Here is a 19,359-nt window from a genome sequence, read left to right as displayed (position 1 = left end):
TGTACATGTGCTTAATAGATTTAACGCAGGAATCGCAACACTACAACGCCAAGGAAGAAAGAAACCTTGCCAACATTTCGCAAAGTCCGGAAAAATCTGCTGCCATATGTCGCTGCCACCTAACCTGCAACTGACCTGTACTGGATCTGCCAAAGAACAATGCTGTGAGTTGATCACGAGACTGCTGTGTCTCATTTTTTTTTTTGCATTGTATGTTCAGATGTATTATTTATGGAACTCTTTAATGCATCAGTCTTTATACATACACACAGTGCACTCCTGTTCTGATAAATAACGTTACAACAAAATTGAAATTGAGGCCATAATGTTATTGGCTCTACATTTGTTGCTTTATTGTTTACTTGTTTGGTTGCAACAAAACTTTGATAAAGCGAAAGAAAACTGTAGGCCCTGAGGACCTCATTATAACAGGAGTCCAGTGTATACTGGGCCAAATACGCTGTACCGAATTGCTGATGCAGTCACTGCATCAACATAAAAGGAGGATGATCCTGGACAAGACGTTTGTCCCAGTACTAGTATACGACTGGACTGGCCATCTCTCTTCTCTCAATCAACACTTGTTCCCAGTTCAAGGTTAATCTGCATTTTTGCATTGAATGTGAAAACTCGGTACATAATCAGTATGACCTTTTTCATGGAGAGGGTTTAATGGCCCTCACAAGTAATTTTGACTTCACCTATTCTTCATTGGCATATATTTCATCCAGATGGCAGAGCATTTTCAAATTTTCAGTGTAGAGTGTATGGTCTATTAAAGTTCTAGAATTACATTGTACATGTAGTATAGCATTGTTTTGAGATTGTTACCCTACTGTACAATCAAATTTAAGCTTAAGAGGGTGTGTAGAGTGTGTTGTACTTGTGATTTGTCAGGAAAGTGCAACCCATAGAAATGTTCAATTTGGTGTTTTCCTTCCTCCCAGAAATTAATCTTCTCAATAAATGTATGATATATTGTACATTTTTGCATCACTATACAGCTAGGAGAGTGTAACACTTTTTTTGTTGTTGTTGTTTTCCCCCAGGTATTCTGCATGACTGAGGCACCTTCTTCAGCTGTCTTCGTAGAATGAATCGCTACAACTTCACTCAGTTCTACAGATGCATCCATGATGAAACCTTTGTCCAGGGCAATCAACTACAGTCTGAAACAGTCTTCATAAAATCAGTGTAGTATACTGGCAGGTAATATTGTATTGTGAAGAACACTTCATCGAATGATTTTAAAGAATGAGTTACAACCCTGTGGCTACTTGTATCGTGATGAGTTAATACTTGTATCTGCTTTGCATTGCGTATCATCCTCTGCCTAAATGACTAAAACACTAAAAATATGTATTGTTTTGTATGCTGACACTTTGTACAGTACTATCATCCTCGAGGTTGTTATAGAAATTCTTGCAGCTAGAGTAGTTTGGTTTTCTTGTCATTCTTGCTTATGAATATAAGCTGCATTTTGATGTTTTGGGTGGAAGATGAATTTTAGCCTTGAGCCAGCACTGAGAATTACACTGTAGTATAGTGGTATCATTCAAGCTTTCTGTATAAAGCTGGACAATTCCTGTACCTTCCTGTTTTATGCCTCTCCTATCCTGCCTATGCTATCCTACTATTATCTCTGAGTGTTCCTCTCTCTTCTATCATATCTCGTACAATGTGATTCTAGTTACAAATGCCATCCCTATATCGATGGAATAGACATATCCCCATACTTTGGGTTAATTGGATGCTGTTAGAGGAAGGAGGGGGGGGGGGGTCCTTTTTCCTTTTTTGCTTGTCACAATTTGCATGTGTGTGTGTATTAGTGGTGTTGATTATTTATTTTATTGCAGTTTCAGCAAACTTGGTATCCTTCTTTTCCTTCTGTTATGTAACAGGTGAGGATACTAACCTTTACAATTATAGTATGTAAACATTAGCCATGTAAAGATGTGTTCACGGAAATCCTACCAATATTTGTGTACTCTGCTTTGATTACTTGTTAATGATCCTTCTTTTTTGAAGGTCTCTAGATATTAATCTTTAATTTATTAAGTATTTTCATTCATTTGCATATACATGTAGCTGGAAAGTATTGTGGCCATTTTGTTTCCTTCTATGCATGTGGAAACTAACCATGAAGGTTTTGTAATGTACATGTATACCTTTTATTCAACTGTTTTATTTTTTTACCTGAATTCACTGTGTTGTAACTGCTTGCAAATGCAACATCTGGAATTAACAGCTCTGCTTTCTTTAGATGATAAAAGTGTACTTTTTGCACAACGCACATGGATTGCAAATGTTTCTTCTTTTTTTTTTCTGCTGGGAGAGATTTTTATGTTTATTTTTTTGTCATAAAGAAATTCTTATAGGGAATTGAAATGATGTAATGATGATATAATGACAGATGTTTGATACATTCTTTTTTTCATCAGGGAATATTGTTTTCCCTTATTTACAAAATTTAAATATACATTGTATTCCATTACTATATGAGTATATGTTATGTACATGTATTGTATTTAACTTTCTTAATTATACATGTATAACATTATAATGCAAAAACTTGATTTGACTTAATTCTTTGTTTTGAATGATGAAAACCTAGCCTATGAAATTAATACATGTGCATTTTTGTGTGAATGCAGAAATGCATCCATCTTGACAAATGAAAGTGACAAGTTTGTATGTACCAAATGATGAACTGTACTTAGATAATGTACGAAAATGGGGAATTTCTCTTTATTTAATTTTCCTCGTTTTTTATCATCCCAAGACTTTATTAAACAAACATGAAATGTAATCATCTGTGATGCAGATATGTTTTAATTTCTCTGTGCAAAGTGTGTGCCAAACATGAAGTATGAGCAGCATGTACAATGAATTGGTGGTGGCATTGTTAAGGAGTATGTGTTGGCATTGCTAAGGAGTATGTGTTTGATTGAACAACTCTGAACACTGTGCTGTACTTTAAGCTTGAACATCTCCATTATTTCAGCAGGATATATAATATATATGATATATATACATATTGTATGTAATATTGTATATAATATATATATATGTGTATAATATATATACACATATATATATGTCTATTTAATACATGCATGTATTCAAAATTGAACCCTTTGCGGTGCATCTGCGCTCCCTGGTTTTTATTTTTCCTCCTTAATGGGTTACATATATACTTTATATATATATATATATATATATATATATATATATATATATATATATATATGTAACCCATTAAGGAGGAAAAATAAAAACCAGGGAGCGTAGATGCACCGCAAAGGGTTCAATTTTGATATCTGAAAAGTTCAAGAAGTAACCCTTTTGGGTGGAAGAATGAACCTTTTTACAACCTTGAGGTTGAACAATGTATCCTTCAGAGGTTCAATTTTTAACCTGCCTGGGTGCAAAAAATAAACCTTGAGGTTCAGTTTTGAACTCAGAGGGTTCATTTTTATGATTTTCAATTTTCAATTTTCAATTTTTCAATTTTGAACCCCATAAAAAATAAACCTTGAGGTTCAGTTTTGAATTCAGAGGGTTCATTTTTATGGGGTTCAAAATTGAACCCTAGACAAGGGTTCAAATTTTGAGGGAAAAGGGGTGCTGCTATTGCATCACGCCTAGAGGTTCAATTTTGAACCCTGATTTCTTAGTGTGTAACTTATATAGGCACTGGATCAATGATTCAGTCTGCCTGACAAAGAACAGTACGATATACCTTTAAAGGGAACACAAACCTAAAGAGCAATGTGGATTGAGTGAAAGCAGTAACATTAGTAGAACACATCAGTGAACGTTTGAAGAAAATCGGACAATCAACGCAAAAGTTTTTTGTATAAGTTACATATTCGTAATCCAATTGAATCTAATTTGAATATGTATAAAGTTTATCGAAATAAATTGACAAAATTGATTCGTTTATCCCGCAGATTATATTTTTCTGATAGAATGAAAAAGGTTTCTTCGAATATTAATGCAACATGGAAAATTATTAAAGAGGTCCTAGGTAAAAAGCCTGATTCTCCGCCAACGGATGATATCACATTAAACGGTATTAAAATAAATGATCCTAATATGTATGCTAATTCATTTAACTCATTTTTTGTTAATATCGGTCCGGAACTTGCTACTAAAATTAGCAATACTTCTGCTCATTTTACAGATTATCTTTTTGACCAAAATCAAGAGTCTATTTATTTTAACCCAACAAGTCCCAGTGAAATCATTAGTATCACTAAATCTTTAAATAGCTCTAAATCTTGTGGTTCTGATAAAATAAGTATGATGTTATTGAAAGAAATAGTTTATCCACTCGCAGAACCGTTAAGTTATATATTTAATCTTTCTTTATCACAAGGTATTTTCCCTGACCTGCTGAAAATAGCGAAAGTTAATCCTGTACATAAAAAAGATGATCCTCATGAAATTAGCAATTATCGTCCTATTTCTTTATTGCCTAGTATATCCAAAATCTTAGAAAAAATTGTTTATAATAGACTTCTTAAATTTATTAATAAGTATGATTTACTTATTCCCAATCAATATGGTTTCAGAAAAAAATATTCAACTGATTTAGCACTAATACAAATTTATGACAAAATTACGAGTGCTTTTGCAAACAAAGAACATGTTGCAGGTATATTTTGCGATTTGAGTAAAGCATTCGATACTCTTGATCATTCTATTTTACTCACCAAACTTAGTCATTACGGTATTCGAGGACAAGCACTTTTATGGCTTAAAGATTATCTAACTAATAGAAGACAATATGTTATTTTTAATGGTTGCGAATCTGACCCCCTTTTAATTAAATGTGGTGTTCCTCAAGGCTCAATTCTAGGCCCATTATTATTCCTTCTTTATGTTAATGATATCATAAATACATCCTCTCTTCTCTCTTTTGTTCTATTTGCTGATGATACGAATATATTTTATTCTCATAAAGATCTTAAGATTTTAAATGACACTTTGAATATTGAAATTAGTAAAGTATCAAATTGGTTTAAGTCTAATAAACTTTCTTTGAATATAAAAAAGACTCATTTTATTCATTTCAAACTTCATTCTCATAATGAAGATACGTTGATACATATTAACATTGATGATATCCCATTAGAAAAGAAAATGAATTCAAAATTTCTAGGAGTATATATAGATGAAAGTTTGACTTGGAATGAGCATTTACATTATGTTACAACGTGTATTTCTAGAAATATAGGGATAATTTCCAAGCTGAAGTTCTTTCTTCCTCGTTCAACTTTATTTCTATTATATAATTCCTTAATTCTCCCATATATAAGTTATTGCAATGTTGTATGGGGTACTTGCGGCTCTACCAAAATAAATTCTATATTTAAATTACAAAAGAAAGTTATACGTATTTGTACAGGATCGCATTTTCTGGCTCATACTGATTCTTTATTTCATGAGCTTAAAACATTGAAGGTTTTTGATTTGAATATTATTCAAGTAGCAGTAATTATGTTCAAATATATACATCATCAACTTCCATCATCGTTTGATAACATGTTTAGGTTCAATACTTCTGTCCATTCGTACCCTACTCGTATATGTAGAAATTTCCACCTTTTGAATCCCAAATTATTAGTGACACACAAATCTATAAGACATTCGGGTCCGGATATTTGGAATAACCTCCCGGATAATATAAAGTCTTGTTCAAGTATTTATTCTTTGAAAGCTTCACTTAAACGATATTTGATACAATTATATTCTCCAAACCAATTGAGCTAACAAATATTTATAGTATAGATTGTCATCTTATTGTCAATCTCAATTTTCTTCCTACAACTGCATCTTGCACTCTCACCTGCAACTGCACTGCACTCACCTGATCACCTTCCTCCAAGAGAGTTATGTCGTTGGATAGTCATTTTATGAGGCCTCCATCCATTTCAAGCTTAATCGCTTATGATGGTGGTCTCCTGCATTCAATTATCTCTGTTGTTTACTGAAAAATACTGTATATTTTATTTTATGTTTCTGTGTATCTACATTGCTCAATGCAATCACCTATGTGAATCTATTTATGTACTGTTATCGATTTATTTCACTGCACTTGTTATTCTTTGTCTTTGTACTTTTTGAAGTTTGCATTCAAATTGCATCTGATTGAATGCAGAAATAAAAGCAAGCAAAAGCAAAAGTTATGAATTTTTAAACTTTTGGTGTTGGAACCGCTGGATGACGAGTCTACTAAAGGTTGTTAGTATTAATGGATAACAATGTAAAGAAATATAAAGAAAATTCCACAAAAATTCATTTTTCATGAAAATTACAAATTCCATCAACTTGATACTGACATATGTTAAAGGTATAGCAATTATCCCCCCTGCTTTCTGAAATCAGTTTGTCAAGTGGTATTTCATAATGCTAGAAAAGTGAATTTTTCCTTTATATTTCTTTGTATTGTTGTCCACTCACACGTCATAACCTCTAGTAGTCTCCTCATCCAGCGGTTCCAACACCAAAACTTTAAAAATTCATAACTTTTGCATCGATTGTCCGATTTTTCTCAAACTTTCACTGATGTGTTCCACTAATGTTGCTGCTTTCACTCAATCCACATTGCTCTTTGGGTTTGTGTTCCCTTGAATTATCAGGAGCTGATGACTCCGTCGAACATTCCACAGCTTCTAAGTAAAACCGATGGACCCAAAATGATAGGTAAAGGATCACTTTCATGAATGGACAACACACACACGCACAAAACAAATATCCATGTCTTGCTTTATATACAAATTTAAGTGCATTGATTATGCAATATAACAATTAAACAGATGAGAATAGTGGTCACCAATAATGCTCTGACACTGATGGTGACAACTTCACTATATCCGCGTGTATGATTATATAATAACTCCTCTTCAGTTATTATATCCTATTAAAAAATGGGATATTTAGCTTAGACAGTGACCAAAAAGTGATTGATTCTGACAAATCCATATATTACACGGAGGGGGGGGGGGAAGCAAGGGAAGGGCAGAGAGAGAGAGAGAGAGAGAGAGGGGGGTGGGTAGGCAGGGGAGAAACGAAACAGATAAGTTTGTGACCATTGATTATTATCAGTAACTGAGAATGATTGTGTTCGCGGTTACCCTGACGACGAGTAGCAGCCGAGATGATTAAAATTGATTGCCATATGCCGGCAAATCCAAGGTCTTACTAGCAGTAGTCATATCGTCTGGAAACATTACTGAGCACTAACGGGTTAATGCGTACGCTTAGAGCCCGAAAGAAACATGAGATAGCAGAAACAAGAACAAAGGCTGGCGAAAGGGTGCTGGACAAGGCCAGGGATTCGTTACACTACAACCACGCCCCCGTCACTCCCCCGACCAGCCCTAGGCCCTCCCCAAAAGTACGCCACAAATCCACCTGTAAACATGTATACGTTGTACGTAGGAAGCAATCAATTGTATACGCGTACGTCGTACGAGCAACGAGGCCATCCTTGAGTGGGAGGGCCAAGCGCGCGTGATGATATCAATAATGCACATTTACATTGCGCACACTAATAGTATACACTCACTCGCGGGCGAAAACGCTGGGACAGTCACCGTGTGCACTTTCTACTGTAAAACATTCTTCTTATTTCATCTACCTTGGTGTGGCATTGGTGGTAAGAATAAATTCAGGTTGCAAGCGGAACGTCGGGCACACTAAAGCAGACGAGCTGTAATAAAAGCTGTAAGTGAAACCGAATTTGACTCTAATTTATCCTTACTTTTTAGCAACAAGTCAAGATGTATCCAATACAGTTCGGGAAACCCACTCATAAGGGGGGCCCCTCCTTATAAGTAACCCGTCCCCCTTTATTATAAGTAACCCCGTCCCCCTTATAAGTAACCCCCGGGGCACCCCTTATAAGGAGTCTCCACGCTTTTTTGCAATGCAACGCGAAAATGAAAGGACTGCGGCAATTCGCTTGATTATGTCTATAAAGCTTCACAAGTTTCCTAGTTATACTCACGAAATTTGAGCAAAATCGGTTTGAGGCATCATATCTAAAATCATGGATTTAAATGCGATGTCAAACGACCCATGCGAATGCTGAAATGCGAGCGATTACTGGCGTGAGTGTCGCCAGGCGCGGGGTCGCGGCAATGCTTGAGTGCAGACGTGGCGACTGAGTACTTACTCAGTCGCCACGTCTGCACTCAAGCATTGCCGCGCCGCCGCGCCTGGCGACACTCACGCCAGTAATCGCTCGCATTTCAGCATTCGCATGGGTCGTTTGACATCGCATTTAAATCCATGATTTTAGATATGATGCCTCAAACCGATTTTGCTCAAATTTCGTGAGTAACTAGGAAACTTGTGAAGCTTTACGGACATAATCAAGCGAATTGCCGCAGTCCTTTCATTTTCGCGTTGCATTGCGAAAAAGCGTGGAGACTCCTTATAAGGGGTGCCCCGGGGGTTACTTATAAGGGGGACGGGGTTACTTATAAGGGGGACGGGTTACTTATAAGGAGGGGCCCCCCTTGTGAGTGGGTTTCCCGAACTGAATAGGGATAACTTTAGTTGTAGCTTGTGCGTTCTGTGTGCTACTAGTATTAGATATCTGCTAACGCATAACGATACCTGATTAACCTCTTCATCTCGAGAGATGTTGTATTGAGACTTGTAACTTAAATGCTGCTGAGCAAATAACAACACATTTGATTTGAGAGCAAGAGGTGGTTTGCCATTTTTGCTTTTTGGTCGCCAATCGTTGTTGATCTAGACTGTAGTGTTATGTGTTGTTAGGCACATAATTTCTGGCACTTGAGAACTGCCACTTGTTAACACAGTCAATATACATGTATAACTGTTAAGTGTTAGGGCTTTCTTAGTAGGCCTATATTTAGACAACGACTCCTAACTCCAGGGTCTAACCCTAACACTAACACTACCTAACCCTAAAAGCTATGGTACAATTGTACCTAAATTTGGCTATCCTGGGTTTTAGGGGCTAAATCATTTTAGGCTTCTAAGTGGGCGGGGTGGGGGGGGGGGGGGAGGAGGACAACAGCATATGAAACTCTTGCCCTAAATTTTGTACACCATCACTTTTTTTGTTTGTTTGAGTGTGTGTTTATGTTTTGCTTCCATTTCCTGTTGTTAGTGTTAGATGAGTCAACCAATCTTCGCAGAAGTGAAAACAGCTCACAAAAATATTTCTTCTGTAACACAATGCGATGTACGTAAATCGTCATCGCGTCAGAATTGCTTTATTGGAAAATTGAGCAAAGAAAATGGGATTCCATCGGGATTCGAACCCGAGACCTCCGGATTGCTAGTCTGGTGCTCTACCGACTGAGCTATAGAAAGCCCCAGTTCAGCGTTCGTCCCAGAAACCCTAAATTCTCAATGCTCGGATGGTCAGAAGCTATAGCAGTGCGCTTTGTGTGTGACACACTCGCACGCACTTAAACCTTGCATAAACCCAAAGGATAATTCAACTTGGGGATAATGCGAGGGATCACCGAAGTGATGCAGCTTTTTGAGTATGTAACAAACGTAAACAGAGGAAAACTGACCAGAAATGAATATAATTTGTTATTGGAAAATTGAGCAAAGAAAATGGGATTCCATCGGGATTCGAACCTGAAGCTCTACCGACTGAGCTAGAGAAAGCCCTAGTTTAGTGTTCATCCCAGAAACCCTGGTCAAATCCTGATGGAATCTCATTTTCTTTGCTCAATTTTCCAATATATACTCGGTGTTCATTTCTGGTCAGTTTTCCATTGTTTACGTTTGTTAGAATATCATATTGTTAACTTTTCACTCGAAAAGTGATATTTCTTTCTCATTCTGTCAAAATGGTTTGCGATGTGATGAATTCAACTAAACTTTCTTACAGGGTATACAAGTCTCAATTCGCAAAATATTATAGTAGACCCTATGTGAAATATATGACATGATACAGTATAGATCTAATGTTTAAAGGGGATGGCTAGTAACTGATCAGTGGGAATCAGTGGGAATGCTGGAGGATGATTGTTCCAATCCTTGTGGGATTCATTTAAGAGTACACTATATATTCTTGTGTGAAAATTATTTGCTTCAGAATGGTCTCATATTCAAGTAATGTGCAGTTTAATGTTTCCAGGTAAGCGTCCCTGGTCAGTGACGGGGCATTAATCTGCACATTACTTGAATATGAGACCGTTCTGAAGCAAATAATTTTCACACAACAGTAGATATATAATGTACTCTTAAATAATTCCCACAAGGATTGGAACAATCATCCCTCAGCATTCCCACTGATTCCCACTGATCGGTTACTAGCCATCCCCTTAAACTAATTATGCATCGCATCACAGAACTGTTAACACTTGTGCTGCAGTCAGCACTTGCACGAGATACTTGCACAAGCTACAGTACATGCAGTCTACAGTGTTTATTCACAGCATTCACAGCATATTTACAGCACCACACCTTCAAATACTTAGGATGTGGGCTCAAATTTCTTTGCCCCATGTCAAAATATATGATATCTAAAACTGTGCTATTACCGTCATTGACACACTCTAGCATGGTAGTAGAGTAACAGCTAGCATTGTCTGTATTGTGGAGGTGTCTTGGCTGAGTGGATAAGAGCACTTGTCTCTAATCACATTAGTGTAAATTGGGTTATAAAATTGGGTTTGAGCCCAACAAAGCCAGATCTATGCATTTGCCCTTCAGCAAGACACTTTGTCCTCATTGTTGCTGTCCCCCACAGAGTACACTGTATAACTGGGTACCTGGGTAGAACAAGAACGTTTATAGTCGGATGATCAGCATGTGTGCGCCTGTAAAATGGCTGTGACTGGCTGGAATGTTTCCCAGGGAGTGGAGAGTGAACACTGTCAGTGCATGTGGAAAATAATGTATCCAGTGACTGAGGTAATAAGAGTCTGTAAAATGCATTGAAATTCTTAACAAGTCTGAAATGCATTCAAAATATAGTATTTACTGAATTCCCTGCAAGTATCAAGAGCAACGTTAAAGTTCATATTGCAAGGTCTTGTGATTAGCTGTAGCTCTGTTAAAGAGCTAAATTGAGTTAAACTCTCAAATAGTGTACAGGCCATGAGGCCACAAGGCCTTGAAAACTTGAAATGTGAGCAATTGAGTAAACCCCAACATAGTGCTGTGTATAGAGTAGAACCTGTTCAAACATGATTTACTTCCCACTAGGTAATAGTGGTATGATTTGGTGAAATAATTTGAATTTGCTTCAAGGAATTAGCATGATACATTCCATTTTTTTTTTTCCAACTTTATTTTCCCAATTCACATGCTGCTTCATATACCAAATACATGCAAAATAATGAATAGTACATTATGGAAAAAACATACATGTATAACATAGAAAACTATGGTATAAGAGCTTGCCATTTGCTCACATGAAAATCTAGACGATTCTTTTTCATAGCTATGATGCGTTCTGTATTTTCCAAATGCTTCATAGAAAACAGAAACGGATTTAGAGTTGGAATGATATTTTTGATTTTACAAGAAAATATAAAATATTTTGCATAATAGATAATTGTATTCACGAAATGTCCCCTTCCAACATGCAAAGTTCCAAAACAGATTTCTTCATCTGTGAACATAACATTGCGGACATTTTTAGCTTTGAGCCAAAGAAATACTTCATACCAGAAGGATGACACATGGGTACATTTCAGAAATAAATGTAATAATGTCTGTGGATGAGAGTCACAAAAATTACAAAGTGCAGAATCACTGATACCTATTTTACATAGATAATATTGAGTAGCGATTTTTCTATGTACGAACTTAAATTGAAAATTACGAATTCTGTTCTCTATCGATGATCTATAGATCAAAGAAAATCGAGACTTCCATAACAAAGAATCTTGTAAGTTCAACAGTAAATCAGTTTCCCATTTTACTTGATGGTCTGTCTCTGAAAGTGTGGTTTTATGATTCTTTACAAAGTATGGGTAACAAAAATTTGAAACTCTTTTGGATTTAAGAAAATTGTTCAGTAGAAGATCACAAGGATTCGAAAGTAATACAACACTTTGACAATCCATATTTTGTTTTATGGTGAATTTCCATTCTTGAGGAATTGCATATACTATTGAAAAATAAATCAAGAATGACTCTGGATTAAATTTCTGTGATATTTGGTCATAATTCATGAAGGAACCATCAGGGTTGATAATATTTCCTATGTAAATCATGTTTGATTCAAACAAATTTCTAGAATAAATAGGCTGACCATCAACTAAAATATGGGAATTAAACCATAATGGCTGTGAAACAATTTCCTTGAATTTAACTGGATTGTAGTACTTGTAATGACACCATGCAAAGAGAACATTGTACCAAAAAATATCAATATTATCATTTAGAATAAGGTGCCGAGGTGAAAGATTCCATTTAAAGAACATATCACCGCCCATAGTTGTTACATACATTCTAAGAAAAACTTTGTGTTTACTCTCATTTTCTTTATCAAGGTACCTCTTTACCCAAGTTATTTTCATACCAGAGGTAAAAGATTGCAGATGCGGCATTTTCAGACCACCCTCATCATAATCATTATACAACAAAGAACGTTTTATCTTATCTTTCTTATAACTCCATAAAAACCCAAAGAATAATTTTTGAACCTCATCAAAGAAAGATGGAGGAGGATTTGGCAATATACTTAAAGGATAAATCAATTTTGGAATTATCAAAGATTTTATAATAACAATTTTTCCATAAAGTGTCAAAGATCTACAATTCCACAAATTCAAAAGTGCTCTTATTTCTGCAATTTTAGGTTTGAAATTCAAATCATAATCGTTGGTACAATCAGAGAGGGGAATCTTTATTCCTAGATACATAAACAAATCTGTTGGCCAAATAAATGGAATGTCTCGACACAATGTTTCTGAAAAACCTCCAAGTCTGACTACATTGCATTTCTCAAGGTTTATTTTTAGGCCTGACATTTCTCTAAAACTATCCAACACTCCAATACATTTTCTTAGATTCAATTCATTCGGCTTCAAAAACATAATTGTGTCGTCTGCATATTGACATATTTTCACATCTATATCGTATATTCTTTATCCCTTGATTTCCTCATTTTGTCGCATTAAACAGCCAAGTAACTCAACTGCAATTATAAAAAGATATGGAGATAAAGGACAACCTTGTCTCACTCCACGTTGTATATCAAAAGATTTCGAAGAAAACCCATTATTTATTACGCAACCCTCAATTTTGCAGTATAGCAATTTGACCCACTGAATAAAAGACTGATCAAAACCAAAGGTATAAAGAGCATAATATAAGAAATCCCAATCTAACATATCAAAGGCTTTTTCAAAATCAATGCTTAAAGCAATACCTTCCATGTTATGCATTTCACAATAATGTTTTATATCAATGAACAACCGTATAATTTCTCCTATGTATCTACCTTTCAGGAAACCATATTGATCCCTACTTATTATATAAGGTAAAACCTTTTTAAGTCTTTGGGAGAGAATTTTGGCCAAAATCTTGTAGTCACTATTAAGAAGTGATATTGGACGCCAGTTCTTTAAAAGTAACAGGTCTTTACCTTTTTTTGGAATCAAAGTTATAATGCTTCTTCGCATTGAATGTGGAAGAGATTTTTCCTCAAAACATTTATTATACATAGAACATAACAAATCTCTAATCTGAAACCAAAATATTTTGTAAAACTCGATGGGTAAACCATCAGATCCCGGTGTTTTATCGTTTGCAAATGACATTATAGTTTCATAACATTCTTTCTCTGAAATCTTTCCACCAATGAATCGTTCTTCATTCTGATGCAGTGTAGGTAACACCAAATTTTTAATTGGATCAACATCTAACTTTTTCAGATTGTCTTTGGTATATAACCGGAGATAAAATAACCTTTCTTCTTCAAGAATATCAGTTGCATCGGTTAAAATGCCATTGTTTGTAGATAATCGAGAAATACACTTCTTTTGAAAATTTCTCTTTTCCAAATTAAAGAAATACTTAGTATTACGTTCACCTTCAGCAATCCATTTGGCTTTGGTGCGGACAATTATACCACGCACGACTTCTTCCTGTAATTCTTCATATTCCCTTTCTTTCCTTTTCAGATCATTCAATAACACATTGTTATCATTCAATTTATCTGTATTACGCAATTTATTAATTTCTGATTCTAATTTACTCAATCTTTTCTGACGGACACTTTTATTTTCTTTTGAAATTTGAATACACTTTTGTCTTACTTTGTATTTCAAATATTCCCAAGTCTTTATTGGGTTCGAATCTTTGTTTTCAGTCAAAACTAAATCTACTGGGCAATTCCACGGTAACTAGGACACAGGTGCCAAAAATTCAAAATGATATTTGTTTCAAACACCATACATTTTCAGACAGTACTTGAGTTGAAGTTTTAAGAATCATTATGTTTTTCAATAAAAGCGGCCATTTTGATTTTCAAAATGGCTGCCAAAATATGCCTATAACTCAATGGTGAAAAGAGTGTATTGTCGCATAACTTACTCTCTGTATATCCACTTTATTAGTACTCTAAACAACAATCTTTCATATGTATGCAATTACCAGAGAAGTCTTTTACCACACGATAGAAAAAAAAGCTGGTAGCTGTAAAGAATTTGATAAAAACTGTTAATTACTTTGATAATGATGGATGTAACGTCAGTTACCAAAAACAAGGAATTTTTAAGTTTATTCATCAAAGGAAGTGAGCTGTATGATGTAACTTGGGATTTCTAATGTATGCCCATATGCCTTTATTTCAATACCAGAAATAAGGATACTTGGCATACTGGAGAGTCAAAATGAACACTACAAAATGTGTAACGTCAGTTACCGAAACGTCATACACGAGTATGTAACGTCAGTTACCATGACAGTAATTATAACTGAGGCAAATTTTTTGACTTTTGGCCATTTCAATACATCTGGGAAGTCAACTTACAACAAAGAGCAGCAATCCCTTTCATAGGAAGTGATGTCATTACCATGGTATGTCCATGGATATTTTTTTTTTATTTTATTTTATTTCTAAATTCATTTATTCATTCATTTACCATGATTATCTTTTTTTTTGGGGGGGGGGGGCTTGAGCTTTCGATTTTTGATTCAGCACAAGTTTAAGGTTAAATCATCTGGAAGTTTAGTTTGCCACATGCAGTATATGCACTCAAATTAGTACATTCCCAGTCCTACGGGATGATAAAGCTACCAAAGTTTGTAGGCCTAATCAGTGACATGATTGCATGTTAACCACATTTTCTATTAAAAAAAAACAAACTTCTGCACAGCTGTATACCAACAGTTTAACAATCTTCACCAATGTTTGCTTTTGCTGGCATTTTTCTTTTTTTTTCAGGAAGCTTAGTCAAGTTTCTACCTCAAGGCAAATGCACAAACAGATATTTCTTCTCTTGCACTTTAAATGTGTGGTGTAGTTAACATGGCTCATCTTGTATTATATGGTACATAAGGCGTGTACTCATTATTGTTTGAAACTTAACACTGATGTTGCTCAAAGTGAGAGAGGATTCTATAGGGTTTTAAAAAAAAAATGTTCATACAGTGTGTATTTGTTGATTACTTTATTCTATTCATGCAGGGACATTTTGTAATACAACACATGATAATTATGAACAGGAAGAGTTTTTTATATTGATTTTAGTATTCTTTCATTGCAAAGTCCGATTTCTTGGTATCTCGAATGTATTTGCAAGCCGTGATATATCAGTGAAAAGGAAAAGAAAAAAAGTTAAATTACTTCAAGCTAGGAATAAAACAATAATGCTCTTTTGACCAAAAAAGCATTTATTTTTCTTCTTCACAGAGAAATATTAAAAGTGCGACACTTTTCATTTAAATCAATTGATGATAGAGATCATCAGGAGTAAAATAAAGAAAAGAAGGAGAAATATATCACAATAGATTTCATACATATTTATGCATATTTATGAGTTGATACATGACCCCATGACCTGGAAGATATTTTGATTTTTTTTTCAAGCACAAAAATATCCATGTTTTGTGTAGTACTACAAGGTATTATGGGTGGAGCACTCTATGTAGATAAAAACTTTCCTGTTCATTAAAAAACAAACAAACAAACAAACAAAAAAGCCCTTAGTCATGTCAATATATTTATACTTGGAACTGCTTAATCTATTAATGGCTCTGTGTAATCATAAATGTTGAATAAAAATTAAATCTTCAGACAAATGTCAAGAAATATCCTCTTGTGCATTTACAATATTTTTGCCCAACTGTGCTATGGCATGGGGGGGGGGGGGGTGCCCCCTAAGGGCCCACCCAATATCATTTGTGTCTTTAGATTTTGTTTTAATTTGTTGCTGTAGTTGCCTGGGATTGTCACTGGTACATTGCAGCAGTATAATAACCTGTTAAATAAATTAGTTCTCTGTAAACCCCACGGCAAAGTATGTGTAACGTCAGTTACGTAACGTCAGTTACTGACATGTTTACCTTTAAGTTTTCATAGAACACAAAGAAAATAGACTACTGTTTCATTTCATTGTGTATTTATGACTGATGAACCAAGGTATGACTCCGTATCAACCAAATCATTCCGAATGGTCAGAATTATGAAATATCACATAGCTATTCCCAATCATGATTTTGCATGTGTAAACCCTATGGCAAATGTAAGCGTAACGTCAGTTACGTAACGTCAGTTACCGTCATGCCTTCACTGATATTGGCATGGTGGTAAAAGGAGACAACTAAAGTGCACATTATTTTGCACACCTGTTCCTAAGAACCTAGGTGTATTGCCATATTAAACACATAAAGGCTAAAAGTCAGGGACATGAGATATTTCCATTTACATCTACACCATAATTTCCCATGTCCTTTTTCCGTAACGTCAGTTACCGACACATTTTCACTTGCTATGTGATAAGAAATGCAGTTTGAGAGAAAAACTTTCCACCAATTTCTTCATTCTCATGAACGTAGTCATCAATGCTAATTGCAAGCCCAAGGTGCTTTCATTCACAAAACTACAAGGTAAACAATTTCATGAAAATCCTTACGTGTAACGTCAGTTACCGTGGAATTGCCCTACTACACTTTGTATCTTTTCCACATTTTTTGCCGAAGCTAAAATAGATGTGTTGAGTTTCCAAAATCCCGGCCCCCGCTTTGCAACGGACTTCATTAACATCAAAGAAATCAAAGAATGGTCCGTTTTTAGCTCACCTGAGCCAAAGGCTCAAGTGAGCTATTGCGATCGCCCTTCGTCCGGCGTCCGTCGTGCGTCGTGCGTCGTGCGTCGTGCGTCGTCCGTCGTCCGTCGTCCGTCGTCCGTCGTGCGTCGTCCGTCGTGCGTCGTGCGTAAACTTTTTACATTTTCATCTTCTTCTTGAAAACCCCAAGACCGATTTTCATCAAACTTGGCAGGTAGCATCCCTAGGGGGTTAGGAACTCAATTTGTTAAAATGGGCACCATGCCCCACCCAGGGGGCCCCCAGGGGGGCCCAAACCCCCCAAAATTAAGGAATCTGTAAAAATCTTCTTCTCTAGAACCAGAAGTGATAGAGCTAAGTTAATAATATGAGTTAGTACATTGATGACTGTAGTTTCAAGTTTGTTCATGGCAGAGTCAGGGGTGCCCCCCTTGGGACCCAGGGGAGGGGGGTGGGGAAGGGTTCTAATGGGGCCTAAATTGTACATTTTCATCTTCTTCTTGAGAACTCCATGACCCATTTTCACCAAACTTGGCAAGTAGCATCCCTAGGGGGTTAGGAACTCCATTTGTTAAAATGGGCACCATGACCCACCCAGGGGGCCCCCAGGGGGCCCAAACCCCCCAAAATTAAGGAATCCGCAAAAATCTTCTTCTCTAGAACCAGAAGTGATAGAGCTAGGTTAATACTATGAGTTAGCACATTGATGACTGTAGTTTCAAGTTTGTTCATGGCAGAATCAGGGGTGCCCCCCTTTGGACCCAGGGGGGGGGGGGGGGGTGAGGAGGGGTCCTAATGGGGCCTAAATTGTACATTTTTATCTTCTTCTTGAGAACCCCAAGACCGATTTTCATCAAACTTGGCAGGTAGCATCCCTAGGGGGTTAGGAACTCAATTTGTTAAAATGGGCACCATGCCCCACCCAGGGGGCCCCCAGGGGGGCCCAAACCCCCAAAAATTAAGGAATCTGTAAAAATCTTCTTCTCTAGAACCAGAAGTGATAGAGCTAAGTTAATAATATGAGTTAGTACATTGATGACTGTAGTTTCAAGTTTGTTCATGGCAGAATCAGGGGTGCCCCCCTTGGGACCCAGGGGAGGGGGGTGGGGAAGGGTTCTAATGGGGCCTAAATTGTACATTTTCATCTTCTTCTTGAGAACTCCATGACCCATTTTCACCAAACTTGGCAGGTAGCATCCCTAGGGGGTTAGGAACTCCATTTGTTAAAATGGGCACCATGACCCACCCAGGGGGCCCCCAGGGGGCCCAAACCCCCCAAAATTAAGGAATCCGCAAAAATCTTCTTCTCTAGAACCAGAAGTGATAGAGCTAGGTTAATACTATGAGTTAGCACATTGATGACTGTAGTTTCAAGTTTGTTCATGGCAGAATCAGGGGTGCCCCCCTTTGGACCCAGGGGGGGGGGGGGGGGGGTGGGGGTGAGGAGGGGTCCTAATGGGGCCTAAATTGTACATTTTTATCTTCTTCTTGAGAACCCCATGACCCATTTTCACCAAACTTGGCAGGTAGCATCCCTAGGGGGTTAGGATCTCAATTTGTTAAAATGGGCACCATGCCCCGCCCAGGGGGCCCCCAGGGGGCCCAAACCCCCCAAATGAAGGAATCTTTAAAAATCTTCTCTAGAATCAGAAGTTATAGAGCTGAGATAATACTATGAGTGAGTACAGTAATGACTGTAGTTTCAAGTTTGTTCATAGGAGATCCAGGGGTGCCCCTCTTGGGGGTGGGGGGGGGGGGGTGGTTGGAAGGGTCCAAATGGAGGCCTGAATTGTACATTTTCATCTTCTTCCTGAAAACCTCATGATGGATTTTTGTCAAACTTGGCAGGTAGCATCCCTAGGTGGTCAGGATCTCAATTTATCAAACTGGGCACCATGCCCCACCCAGAGGGCCCCAGGGGGCCCCAATTCCCCCAAATTAAGGAATCTTGAAAAAATTGGGCCCTTATTGTACATTTTCATCTTCCACTTGAGAATGCCTCGTCAAATTTTGGTAGAGCTGTGAATAATTTAGATTAGTGACTGCGTGAAAGGTGAACTTGCGATACTCAGGTGAGCGCTAGACCCGCGGGTCTCTTGTATATCCA

The 19,359-nt window shown here is 36.8% G+C and overlaps 1 protein-coding gene across 1 annotated transcript in view; it reads left to right on the top strand.

The window, feature by feature from the left end:
- Positions 1 to 7,609: 7,609 nt before the first annotated feature.
- Positions 7,610 to 19,359, top strand: part of LOC139712459 (formimidoyltransferase-cyclodeaminase-like) — a 33,687-nt gene continuing 21,937 nt past the window's right edge. Inside the window, exon 1 of the mRNA XM_071624276.1 lies at positions 7,610 to 7,734. The gene's annotated coding sequence lies outside the window, so the exon portion shown is untranslated. The remainder of the gene's footprint in view (positions 7,735 to 19,359) is intronic.

Source organism: Diadema antillarum, unplaced genomic scaffold (assembly GCF_040938485.1).
Source record: "Diadema antillarum isolate AM-2024a unplaced genomic scaffold, OU_Dant_1.0 seq00001808_RagTag, whole genome shotgun sequence".
NCBI lineage: Eukaryota > Metazoa > Echinodermata > Echinoidea > Diadematoida > Diadematidae > Diadema > Diadema antillarum.
The sequence above is the reverse complement of the archived record's forward strand: the minus strand, read 5'-3'. Positions and strand labels throughout refer to the sequence as shown.